The sequence below is a fragment of the Cheilinus undulatus genome, linkage group 9 (genome assembly GCF_018320785.1).
Source record: "Cheilinus undulatus linkage group 9, ASM1832078v1, whole genome shotgun sequence".
In the NCBI taxonomy this organism is placed as follows: domain Eukaryota; kingdom Metazoa; phylum Chordata; class Actinopteri; order Labriformes; family Labridae; genus Cheilinus; species Cheilinus undulatus.
The window spans coordinates 8,151,268-8,165,343 of NC_054873.1; the positions used below are offsets into that span (position 1 = coordinate 8,151,268).

At 39.0% G+C, this 14,076-nt stretch overlaps 1 protein-coding gene across 6 annotated transcripts in view; it reads right to left on the bottom strand.

Moving 5' to 3' along the window:
• LOC121515031 (transcription factor SOX-6-like) overlaps positions 1-14,076 on the bottom strand; it is a 232,828-nt gene that overhangs the window by 174,026 nt on the left and 44,726 nt on the right. The gene's annotated exons all lie outside the window — the stretch shown is intronic.

Here is a 14,076-nt window from a genome sequence, read left to right on the forward strand (position 1 = left end):
ACCACGAGTGGCTTCTCCACATGGAAGAATAGATTGTTGGGATCTGATTTATAAAGAGATTCCTCATAAAATCTGTCTTATGCAAGGGGATATTTTTATGAAAGAACCCCCAAATGTTTGCCGTGCTTTATGTCACATAAATTAGATTTAGCAATCAAAGAGGGTTAATTTCAAAGGGATTAGGTTACAAAAGTATCATCGGTGGTTAAGTCTATTTCAGGGTGACATCAACAACGTCATGATAGAAGAAGCCTCTTGCGATGCGACAGCTGCCCTCACACATTTTTCAGAGTGACTGCATTAGCCCTGAGGCTAGCAGCCGACAAAAAGTGAGCTTCAATAAGTCATAACAAGACTCATGGGTCCGACCGCAGTGCAGAACAATCATCAGACAGCCGTGTTTACTACTTTTTTCAGCTGGTGTTCATTTACTGCTTTGGCGCATTCATAATTCAGAAAATGTTGAGCTGAGCGGACGTGATGGCACAGTGGGATCAAATCTTACAAAGGAGGAAAAGGGGGAGAACAATTATGTTACATGGTAATTAGTTTCAGTTGTTGATTTGGCGACACAGGCAATAAACTCAAAAGACATCATAGACCAGGCACATGTTCTCCATTAAAATTAAAATTCTGCAATCTTAACAACTTCTTGGTGGCACTTTTGCACACACGCATTGATGAGATACTGCAAGAGTGGGACAGAATCAGCAAATACACACCTTTAGTTCAGGAAAGGACTGTCATACTGACGTGTATCTAAAACTTTGATGCAAACAAAAGAATTAGACGCTCTGGAGTGTAACATCATCTGCAGGAGCGTCCAAACAGGTGGCTTTTAGAGCGCCCAGGAGGCGCGAAAGCCTGCTAATCCCAGATTAACACTGACAAGTCGTTTCACTGGATGGCCCCATTGTAATCCCAGTTGCCTCTCTATACCCTGACAATGAGCTTTGTTCCGTATCCGAGAAAGAGCTTGGAGGATTTCCTCAGCTTTGTTAGCATGAAATGGCTGCATTATTCAGAGACATGCTACTTCCAGTCAGATGAAAAAACAACAGCAACATATTTTTATTCAATTATTGACCCTCCTGAATGAGTCATGTGTACAGATGGTTTAAAAGTCTGTAGTCAGAACAGAGGGTTTTATTTCCACTATATTCTGGTGCAATTATTAAAGGAAACAAAGACATTTTAACAATGTGTGAGAATGTGATCACATTCTGTAACACATCAGGCTTCATGTAACACTCTTATATGAGTGCAATGCTCCAATGAGCTTAAATTCTTATGTTCAAGCAGCAGTATAAATGAGATTTACTAAGTTTACAAACTTAAAGGTGATTTGATTTATATTAGTTACAGTTCTTATGTTCATGATGGATTTATTTAGTGGGTCATTGAACTTTCCACTCTCTTCACCATGACATCTTTCTTTGACAAACATGCAGTCGTTCATTAAAGCTTCAGTACTGAACACTATTGCATCGAAAATTTGTACAACACACATTTTCAGACTGGGTACAGATTTGAAATGAAAGTGTCTGATATGTAAAGTGAACTAAATGGACTTGGACTAAATGGACTCGTCTGACAATTTAAGGCATTTTTACACCACATGCTTCATTCAACTGTTCTCACAATGATGATGGAGGCTAGTCACACACTGATGATCGAGGCTATACACACACTGAGCATGGAGGCTATTCACACACTGAGCATGGAGGCTATTCACACACTGATGATGGGACTATTCACACAATGATGGAGGACGCTATTCACACATTGATGATGGAGGCTATTCACACACTGATTATGGAGGGTATTCACACACTGATGATGGAGGCTATTCACACAACAATGGAGGAGGCACTGATGATGGAGGCTATTCACACACTGATGATAGAGGACATTCACAAGATGATGGAGGCTATTCACACACTGATGATAGAGGACATTCACAAGATGATGGAGGCTATTCACACACTGATAATGGAGGACAATCACAATGATGTTTGACGCTATTCACCCACTGATTATGGGGACTATTCACACACTGATGATGGACGATATTCACCCACTGATTATGGGGACTATTCACACACTGATGATGGACGCTATTCACACATTGATAATGGAGGACATTCACATACTGATGATGTAGGCTATTCACACACTTATAATGGAGGCTATTCACACACACCGATGAAAGAGAACATTCACATGCTGATGGTGGAGCCATTCACACACTGATGATGGAGCCATTCATACACTGATTATGGAAGCTGCTATTAACGTGTTTAGCTAACTCCATTCAGGCCTAGTTTAATTTATTCAAGTTAATTTTAATTAAGTTTTGATGGGTTAAGTTGGCTTAGTTATGTTCTGTTTAAATTAGTTTAGTTTAGTTTGGTTTGGGTAATTCAAGTTTAGTGTAATCCAGTTTAGTTTTTCGTGTAGTTTGATCATTTAATTTAATTTAATTTGGGTATAGTTAAGTTTAGCTTAGATGAGTCAAGTTCAGTTGAGTTTAGCTTATACTAGATAGTTTTGATCATTTTCTTTTCTTTTAGCTTTATTTAATTGAGATGAGTTAGGTTTAGTTTAGTTTAGTTAACTTCAGTTAAGTTTAGGTAAGATTAAACCAGCTCAGTTTAGTTGATCATAGATTAAATTATCTTAAATTAGTTTAGTTTAATTAGTTTTGATGAGTCAGGTTAGTTTAGTTCAGATTAGATTAGATTTGATTAGATTTGATACATTTGATTAGTCTAGTGTAGTTTATTTTTAGATTAACTGTCTCAATCTCAGAAAAACTAAGACTCTCATCCAGACCTTCAATAAAAAAGAGTGATGGCTATCTGTCCATCACTTTGATGAGTTATCATTGATAAATTCCCAACTAAACAGGCCTTCACACTTACTTAGCACTTTATTATGATATCATTTGATATAAAAATCTCGTTTTGACATCTCCAGTTTAGACAGTTGGCTGTAGGATATTCCTATCACCCTGTCCATTTCTCTTGGTCCACACTCCTGATGCATCACCCAACAGAAAACAGTGAAATCAAACTGATTTGACTGCTGTTGCATGCCTTTAGAAATATATATATATACAAAAAACCATTCATGCAAAGGAAGCTATGCATTATCCATATATGAGACATAAAAATAAATAAAAAAGAAAAAAAGATCTACTTGTTTGACATGCTGTTGCAAAGCCAAACCTTGCCTCAAACTTTAAGTTTAAACCACAGAGGAAAAACCCCCCTAAACAAAGGATTCTTTATTCAAGTGACCCACTTACACAAAACAGTTTCATTGGGATTTTACAATTTATCACGGCATTTTAATTATACTCTTTCATTTTCAGAATGTTTTTTTCCTAATGAACTATTCCAGAATCTTCCACCACAACATCTAATTCATGCAGCTATGCACAAATGAAGTTTCTGGCATTTTTGAGGGAAATTTAGTGTCCCTAATTGTCCAAAAAGATTGTTTTAATATCGCTGTAATAATGTTTTCTTGGGCCAGTAGAAAGGAAAGATGGGGTTCAGTTTGGTCTGGTATCTGCAGTTTAAGTTAACTCTCATGCAATAGATTTGAATTAGTTTGCTGATGTTTATTATTACACATTCTGAGGCAGATTCTTATATTATTGATCCTTTTACTTGCAGTTTGTGTGGTCAGACTGACTGCCACAGACAGTTTGGAGGTAGTTTTGCATGTAAAGGAGGTTTGGAGGCTGAGTGATGGAGGTTTTGCTGACCCAGCATCGGTAAAACTTGTCCTCCCTGCAGCAGCAGTTGTCTTGTTTGGCAGTCGGAGGCATGTCAGCGTCCCCCGGCATGTCAAGTTGTCACAATCCACACTAATCCTTTCCACGGTGTGTCCCCTGCTCCGGCTGCAGCCACTCGCTACAAAGTGTATGCAAGTGTGTGGATCCGTGTGTGCGTATTATGGGAAACAGGCCGGGTGATTAGAAACAGTTATGTGTGAGTGGATAAGGTATATCTGATACTGCAGACGAGTGGCCTATATTCAATAAACACCGGCTGAAATGTTGAAGAGGCACTTCTGTGGCCGGTTCGTACTAGCTGGGCGAGGAAAGCGAATAAGTCACGCTCTACCTTTCTGTGCGGTATGAACACAAGCAGCAGGATGTAAAAACACATGTACACATGCTGGCACTCACATTCTTCAGTGTGGAGAGGTGTGAGTGTGCGCTTCGAGGTCAGAGCCTCTCTGTGCCGCACAAGGTTTCCATTGTCCTTCACCGGCCCACAGCGAATATACATTGTTCGCCACGCACAAGGCCTCTCTTCAAACCATGAACAGTGTTAATCTAGCCAATCACAGCGGCCGCTTTTCACATGGACTTAAGCCTTGAATCAGGGCAAATATTTAAGACTCAGGTGGGGTTGTTCAGTCCAACATGAATGACGTCAAGCATGGAAAAACTGGCATTTGAGCATCAGGCAGTAAACCTTTCATATAAATACATCTCTATTTTCTGCATGATTTCATGACTTTTAATAGCAGAAACACTGAGAGCAGTGGAGTTTCTACTGTGCAGGATATCAAGCTTTTGAGTGTCTTATAATGTTGATAGTCATCATTTCGGTATTTTGCAGAAAGGGTACATGCAACATTGATGTAGCAATTTATGCAAATGAACAAAAAAGAAAGCTCAAAATCTGACAGGGAGAAGCATCAGGAGAGTGGATGACACACATGGTCAGAAACATCATAAAAGGATCTGCTTTTTATATGCAGTAATCCAATTTGTCTTGTACAAAGTGGGGCCCTCTCTGTTGCTCAATTTAAGAAAATAAAATTAACCTTTCCTGTTGCCAAACTATACTGTTTGAATCTACCTTCCCCATCAAAATAAAAGCCTCAAGAAACACTCAAATTTTGGAAAGAATATCACAATGTCAAACTTAATCCTTAAATATTTTTGTTAAATAAAAAAATGACAGAAATTTAAATAACTAAAATTTCAGTACTGAAATAACACTAATAAAAGTGAATAGCTCCAACAGATATCAAATGTAGAGCTTTTGCAGCCTGGTTGAGAAAGTAACTTTTTTTTTTCCTTTAAGAAAACAACATATTCAGCTAACAAACCAATAGCTGTCATATGTAAAAGCTGTTGTTAGGCAATTTTTATAGTATATACAGGTGCGTGTGCATTGATAGTATGCTTGCACGACGTGCAAAGGGTGCAAGAATGCTCACTAGACATGATCAGAGTATAAAATGTGCAAGGATGTTGGCAGATCTACATGAGGAAGATAGCATGATTAACCCTTTGAGGCCCTGCTTTAAGAAGCATGTAAAACATCAACTCTGTGGTAAACAGTCAAGCTCTGAATATCTTTTTTTTTTTTTTGTGCAATCCTGGGCTTAAAGAATATGTGTGCTGCATAAATGTCACATGAACTTTAAAAAAGTTGTGGGACTATAAAGACAGAAGAAAAACTAAAGAGAAAATTAAAACGCAAAGACTTTTATGAGTGACACAGTAGCGATAGTGACTAAGACATTCTTCTGCACAAACTTGTTATCCAATCACTTGGGGACCAAAAAGTAAAAACATAATCATTCTCTGCTAGAAAGTCTTCTTTTCTTACTATATAAAGTCCTTGTGTGTGTTTTTTAATTAGCTCAGTTTGAGCCATTATTCAGAACAGTTCCTGTCTGCAGTGACACAGAGGTTCACATCCCGGGCTCTCTGCCTCGCTTTCTCTCCTATTAAGACCATCTCCAACATGATCCAAGTGTAAAGACATGCCAAGTTTGGTAAAGCATGACGTGATGACGGAAGAGCCTGCCATTGGATGTCACAGCCCGTGTGACAATCTTTGGAAGAAGACAATATGGATGCTAATGCTAAGCTAGCAGCAGAAATGACTGAAAATAGATTAAAATGACATTTAGTATTGGAGTTACTGGTTTGGATTTCATCTTTAAAGACCCCAGAGAGCCACACAAGTTTCAGGCTGACTAGGATAGCATCTGTAGGGGCTGTGACAGGTTGGATAGCGTCATTAGAATGGCACGACAGCAGACGAAAACAAATGTCTACAATTTATGGTTCAAAAGTAATGTAACTTTCTCTTAACCCTAACTTATACGACAACATTGGTCTTAGAGGGCTAAGAGAGTTTACTTTACTGGTGCAAATGTGCATAGGAGTATTTGTATTTAGGTAGCTGTGGACATCAAAAGCTGTGTTGAGAAAGCATTTCCAGTATGGTGACCACCATGGATGGGTGTCAAAACTTCCTGATTAAAACAGTCAAAATTTTAATATTTCCAAGGCAACACTGAAAAAACTATCTCCTGCTTTGACTCTTTCTGCAGTCGTGTTCATATCAGCTTCCTTTAACTGTGTTATTTATTGTTTGAGTGTTAATTGTTTTGTCTGGTTTAATTTTGTGTGGACCCCTGAAAGGATATCTTTTACTGCTCTAATAAAACATCAAACTTCTAAATATTTAAATCAATTAATAGGAGAAAAGCATCTCAGCAGAAGTGCGTGTTTTTTCTGCAAATAAATATGTGCATATCTCAGCTCTCTGCTAAACAGTAAATCATAAAAAAGGAACATGCAGCTTACTCCAGTAATATGAATTTCAGCTCTCTGCTTTCTGTTTGGCCTGTGAGTGTTACCCATTTCCCCGTCCAGCTGTTCTGATTTTATCCTATCAAACTCTGACAAAACTCTCCCGAGACTCACGCAAGAATTTCTCAGTTGCTGGAAGAGAGCAGCGTTTTTGACTAAAGCTGCGTTTCTTTTTCGCTGGACAAGGAAAAACCCTCGTCCTTCGACTGCTCTCCCACCGTCCCCTCTCCATCCCTGCACTGTGCATGCAGGCTGTAAATCACAATTAGGGGCTTCATTAGATATGGCTGATTTATGAAGTCCCAGTGCTTGTCTCTGGGCCTTTGAGCCATATATTAGCTGCCTACAAGATCTCATACATAGTTATGAGACATGCTGTTTACTGTATGGCATATAGGGTCACATGCCAATAGACATTAATTATTGAGTAAGACTCCATAGGTTAAATTAATTGCATCCAGATGATAAATCATTTGTGTGTTTTTCCTGCAGCGATGCCTGCACGCAGCACTTTTGACTGCATATCTAAACGCTTGTCTCTCAATAACGACAAATTGGCAACGGCATCAAAAATCTGTCTCTATTATCAGCGAGTGATCCGCCGTTTGAAAGGGTGCCAAGCATTTTGGAGCCTCATCCAAAGGCTTTAACAAACACACTCCGGCACTGCTTGAGCTCTTGAACACGCACACATAAATCTGGCCTGTGTTCACATCCCAGTTACTCGGCTCTTTAAGTGTCCCTGGCTCACACAATACGGCTTTGTTCCCGCTGTAAATCAAAGTGCATTTATCACGCAGTGTATCAGCTACTGTCAACCATCGGCTGAAAACACAGCACGCAGATAAGCTCCTGCATGTACTCTTTCATGTCATGTATAAATACACGTTTCCAACCTGCTGTTCCTGTTCAGCAGAAGCTAAATCCTCAAGTTTACGACTGCAATTGAGAAAAAAAAACATCCTCTAAACCACAATCAACAGCTTTTCATTTGGAAAAACCTTCACAAACTGGGCCAGCATCTAAAATCCTTTGTTTCTTTCTCCCTCTTTGCTTCTTTTCCTCGAACACACCAGCACTGCCTGCTCATCCCCTGGCACCCTCATGGGCAGGATCATTGTACCTCAAGGGTATATAGAAATAGTTCTGGATTAGTTACAGCTTGAACAGGTGAGCTTTGACTTGTTCAGGCCTATTTAAAGAGTGTGAAATCCTATTGTTAAGAATAGAGGAGGGTTTACACAGACACAGGAGAAGGGAAGAAGGAGAGAGACTCTTTGATAACCCTTCCTGTTCTTAATCTGGACACTGATCTGGTCGGAGGAAAGATCAATTAAGGCGAGTCTGATAACTCGCACATGCCTGTCAAGTGACGTAAGGTCAACAAAATCTGCCTTAGGTGTCAAAGAACTGAAGATGCTGACCTGTAGAGTCTTTTTATCAGGCATCATGCTCGTCTTATCGAGGAACATGGGCTGGGATGTGCTACACAAATTATTATTTTTATTACTGCCTAATTCTGGGGGTGCACCGATGAATCAGTTCAACATCAATATCAACCAAAAGTCCTCCCTGCTGACAGACAAGGCCTTTATAATTAGGCATGACCAGATATCAGCAACTAATGTTCATCTGTTGTGTTCAGTTGATCTAATGCAGCCACTCTGTACCGCTGAATCAAAAAAGAGATGTTTAACTGGGTAGAAGATGTCACCTGTTGGAAAGTTAAAGCTGTTTTCATGGTCAAACATGTAAGAAAATGTTGGCATGGTGGGAATTTACGCACCAGAAGAATAGAAATGCATCAATATTTGTATCAGGAATAAGCTAAACTGTTATTTTGAACCCTTGTGCTGTCTTACTTTGACTCACCTTGGAGTAAACCTCAAAAATAAAGCAGCTTTACTGAATTATAAATCTGCCATGCATGCAGAAACAACTTCTTCTCAACACAAACTTTATTCATATCTGGCTTTTCTTTCTCAACACTGCAGAAATACTGAAATCTGTGGACACTGCTCCTTTTTTGTGTTATCTCTTTTTGTAAGACATTTTTAGTCTTGTTAAACCTCCGCGGAGAGGAGGGCAGCGGGTTAGAGTCGGAAACAGTGATGAGAGAGTTCGGGAGAGACACGCAGGGAAAGGAGCTGCAGGCTGGACTTGAACCCAGGCGGCCCACGCAACCTAACCACCAGGCCATCTGCACCCCCAGTGTTTTTTTTACTAAGTCAGAAGTGTTTCAATATTACCATTAAGGGTAAACCAATACTGGTTTAACAGGTTTGCTAAGAGTGTTAATTTTGACAGCCATTTTTAATTTTAGTTTTAGTCTTTAAAAAAATGCATTTTAGTTTTAGTCCCATTTTAGTCATTTCTACCCTTTTTAGTTTTAGTTGACGAAATCTCAGAACATTTTAGTCTAGTTTTAGTCGATAAAAAGTTCTAACATCTTTACTTTTAATCCAAGCATTTATATTTTTGCCTAAATTTGGTACAAAATCATGGTACTGTGTCCTCTGCACCCTGGCATACCTGGGGTCCCTGCTTTCTACAGCTGAGAGGCAGAAGAGCTGCAGATGCATTGCATTTTGACAGATTTACCCACAGTGGAGAAAAATCACAGTTTTTGAATGTCCAACGAAAACTAAATTTCCTTTTGTCTAGTTTTAGTAATTTTAACAAAAACAAAACTTAGTTTTTGTCAGTTTTAGTCATCACAAATCTATTTTTCTTAGTTTTAGTCTGGTTTTTGTCATAGAAAAAAAGGCTGTCAAAGAATAGTTTTAGTCATAGTTTTAACTGATGAAATTAGCACTGGTCGATAACTATACCAGTTAACTAATATTTGGAACTGTGTGACATAAACAATGTATTTAGTTGGGTGAAAGTAAAATTGCATGATGGAAAAAAAAAAATAAAGAAAAATAAAAATTTTGCCCCAAATCCATCTGCATGTGAAGCTGCACAGAGCACCAAGATCAGCAGGAAAACAGGAAGTGAGACCATATTCTGAAAGTGTCTATGGCCCCAGTCCTCACAATCAGAACATTTCTATTAAATTCCTGTAACGATATTCAAATAGAATAATGACATAAGGGCTTTTATATAATAATAAAAAATGCAATTAACTGGTGAATATCAATAGTTAATCATAACTAACAGCAGGAGTACTGCTGTTTTTAAGCTTCTTACTATTTTTTCTTCTTTCTTAGTTTTGGACAACAACACTGACAAATTCCACTGACCTGAAAAAAAACACTGAATTTTTTATATCAAGTATTTTTGTATTTCAGAGGGTACATTTTTGCGTCCACGTTGACAATGTGAATTTATTCTTTCCAGTGTCTTATTCTTATATCAAATGAAGTCAAAGAGATGAACTTTATGATGTTGAGTTTTGGCTTTATTATTTTAAAGAGTGCTGCAGAGCTGCACCAAGGTTATCAGATCAACTAAAACTAACTAAATAAGTAAAACTCAAATTTAAAAATATTTTTAGTCAACTGAAAGTAAATAAAAACTACGCTTCACCTAAAAAAGAAAATTAACTAAAACTGTATAACGTGTTTACAGAACTTACTAAAATCAAATAAAAATAGAGACAAAATATCCTTAGTTTTAGTCTTTGACACAACCGTACTGACTAGGACTGAAGTTTGGGGAGAGTGAAATTGCCTGATCTGATTGGTTAAGACTTCACACAGTGGTAGTTTTAATGTCTGTAGATGTATTCAAACATCATATTTGAATAAATAAAATAATAAGTGAAGAGTAGCCTGTTAGAATATGTTTATAAAAATGTATGATGTTCACTCAGCCTATGTACCCCAAAAAACTAAAACTGACACTAAAACTAATAAACACTTAATCAAAATTTAGCAAAATAAAAACAGAACTAAACTAACAAAGCAGCAGTAAAAACTAGCTGAAACTGAAATTGAAATAAAAAATAAACTAATGAAAAATCCAAAACTATTATAAGCTTGTGCTACACCACTGTGACCTGAAACCATGACACTGAGGTACAGGACCACTTCAAAGTGCTGATTCTGTCAAATAGGATGATACATGAAGATAAATGCAGTGGAGCGCATGTACAAAATGACTCACTGAAGACCAGTGGTTCAATAGCTAATGTTTAGTTGCTTTCTCTGCGTTGGTAACCCTGTAAATGTTGATAATTAAGATTTTTTTCTGAACAAACTATTACTTGTTAAGCTTTTATTTTGGAATTTGTACTTTGTTAAGGTAAGAGTACTTTACTTCCTGTTTGGATGAAAGTCAGTTTAATTTTGAAAAAATAAAAAAAATAAAATTCTGGTAGACTGAAAATTATGTCTTGAGCTCAACCACAGAAGAAAAAGAACTTATTTTGGACAGAAAAGCAAATAGAAAAGGCTGAAGAGAGAAGTGTTTGATAACACAAGGACTTGTCCACTTAGCTGTCTGTTAGATTTAGAACTGGAATGAGACCTCTAAAGGAGAAGTAGAGTACTTGTTTCTGTCCATGTAAGAGCCGAAAAAATACAGTGAGTCGTATCCTGCTATGGTAGCCTAAGTACGGTGTGCCTAAAGGGACTAAATAGCATGATGTCTATCACAGTTAACACATTTTGAATATTATGGTGTAAGAGGTTTGCTCTCTGCAAGGGCTGCACTTGAAAATTGTACCTCTTATTGATTTGCATGTTTGATTGCTTTTTCTTTAATATTTAAAGTATTTAAAAACCTCCTTCAAACCCAGACGGCCACATTAATCTCCTATTTTGTTTAACCAGTGTTTTATAACACCAAAATAATAAAGAAGATGTTGAAATTTGAACATTTGTCTTCATTATCTGAAGGTTAATTTGCCACCATAGATGGTAGCTACAGCTCCAATTCGCATGCCGACCAGATCCAGTGAACTCCAGAGTTCACAGTTGGTGTAATTAAAGTGTTTGAGCTCAGGCTTGTATCCTCACACACACTTTCCTCTGGCTGACTCCTGGTACATGACTAATTGATGGTGACACAGAACAAAGGAGAAGATTAGGGGATTGAGTGTGTGACACACAGCCACAGGTCAGAAGGAGGTTTAGTCTCAAACTGATTACGCCCAGTGTCACCGGAGGACACAGCCAACGCCGACACCTCCGCAGGCCCAGTGGGTCAGGCAGGGAAGAAGATCAGCGGAGATGTTACAGCCACTAGTAAAACCTGGGGAGCTAAGCTAGTAGCTAGTAGCTTCATCCACCAAAGCAGCACCTGGAGGAAATACTGCCATAACACGTTTGTATGTTTAGATGAACTTCTCTGCAACGTTATCTACAGCACAGTCAGAAAGTATTCAGACCCTTCATTTTTTTTTTCAGTTTGCTAGGATGCAGCCTGATGCTACAGTTGAAAGAAGTTCCCTTTTTCTCTCATTAATCTAAACTCAGTAGATTAATGAGAGAATGCATACCAGAGCAACGGCCAATCCAATAGGTTTTGGGGGTCCAATGGGAGCTCAGGAAGGACAACTATCACTGCAGCCCTCCACTCGTCGTAGCTTCATGGCTATACATTAGCATTGTACTGATAATTAGTGCTGCTAGAGCAAAATTCGCTGGTTGTTGGCACAGACCCCAGTTCTATGAGGTGGACCAGAATGTTGGCCTATATCTGAGTTTGTTAGCTTAATGCTACAGATAATGGAAATTGACATTAATGGGCTAACAGCTTTAGCATTGCTTAAAACTGATTTAAACCTCAGAAATGACCCATTTCCCTTGATCAATACTGATTAAAATAGATCCTTAACTGATTCTTTATCAACCAATATGGTGTAAAATAAAACTTAAGTGACAAAAAAGTTTCTAACAACAGTGAGCAAATGACTTTGAGATGTGCTACAAACACTTTCTGGCAGTAGTGCCAAAGAGAAGTTGTCACAAAGGAGTCCAATCGGTGTCTCTGGCCATCAGTCAACGTTCAGACCAGAAGGACCAAAGACCGTGAGAATCTGACTTTTGACTCCATCCTCAATCACTGGGAATGCCACACGAGTTCAAGTCTGCATTTAGGCTCAGCCTCGCACTCAGCAGATTGATGGATTACTCTGCTAAGGTAGGTGAACTGCTCTACAACTTCCACGCTCACAGATTCACTGGCAGCATCCAAGGTGTCCCCAGATGACTAGAACCTCGCTTTGGCCCAGGAGACGAGCATTCCCAATGCTTCAGCCTCTTCACTCAACAAGTTAGGAACCCCCACAAGGACATCTACAGTCTCTGCAAGGATCAAGGCATCATCAGTGACACTCCACAGATCTCCAGCCCTGCTACCCAGTACATACAGGTACTGAAGAGCATAGGGGCTAGGACGCACCCCTGCTTCACCCCAGAATCAACTAGGAAGAAGTCAGAGGCGGGGCCACCACACTTCACAGCACTCTTCCAGAAGCCAACATAGGCTGCAAGCAACCCTCTATTGAATACCCAGTGAGGTGTCAGAATGTGGTCTACCGTAGACCTCTCAGGTACAGCCTGACAGTTCAGGCTGCTGGTGTTGGAGCAGTGATCTGGATCCTGTTCAGCAGTTGTTGACTTTTTTAAATATTGAAAAATCATTGCCGATTCCTACTGAAAAGTTATTCGATTCATACCCCCCAGCTATTGAAAATTGTAACTCTAACTCCTGTGGTGCTGTACATGCTCAACACTGCATAATGATAAAAACCATTAACAATCAAGGGTAACGTGTCCTTGCCTGGGTTTGATATTAAAAGAAAGGATTCGGTCTTGTTTTTTCATGCTTTGCTCTTAATTTCAACCATTTTAATGAAGTGGAAAAACACAGTGAGTTTAATAATCTAAAAACAATGTACTTTTAATCTTATTCTACAAAGTCCGTGACACTGAGAATTAAAAAATGGTACAAATTACAGCTCAATTGTCCACTTGTTATTATGGTATGAGCTTGGAACACTGTCATTAGTTTGAGTCGTCCGGCCTCTTTATTGTTGATGTCCTCTAATTGCTCGACGGCTCAGTTGATTTTGAAGCTAACCAGGAGCGATGTCATCCCTCGGCTCTCTCCACAATGGGGCTCATTGGATTAAGTTCGAGCAGGCTTTGTTAAAAGCTGGTGCAAATCTAATCAAGGAAGAGACCTCAATTATGCTAGCATGTACTTAAACTATCAGATCAGTGAAAACGGAGGAGGGGGTCGGCCACTGTGGGAATGCAATCAGCAGCCATTAAGGCTGCTTCATTTTGGCTGATGGCAGCTTTAAACCCAGAAGCAGGATTTCTACTTTAATGAGAAGACTGTAGTTATGAGGAGGGGATGTTGTTGGGTTGAGCTGCGTTCAGGGTCAGCCATATAGTGTTCACAAACGCGGAGAGAAACAGGTGTTAGCACTGAGGCAGAAACATTGTTACCGAGGAGGCGCTTTGTGTGCCGACCTTCCTCCT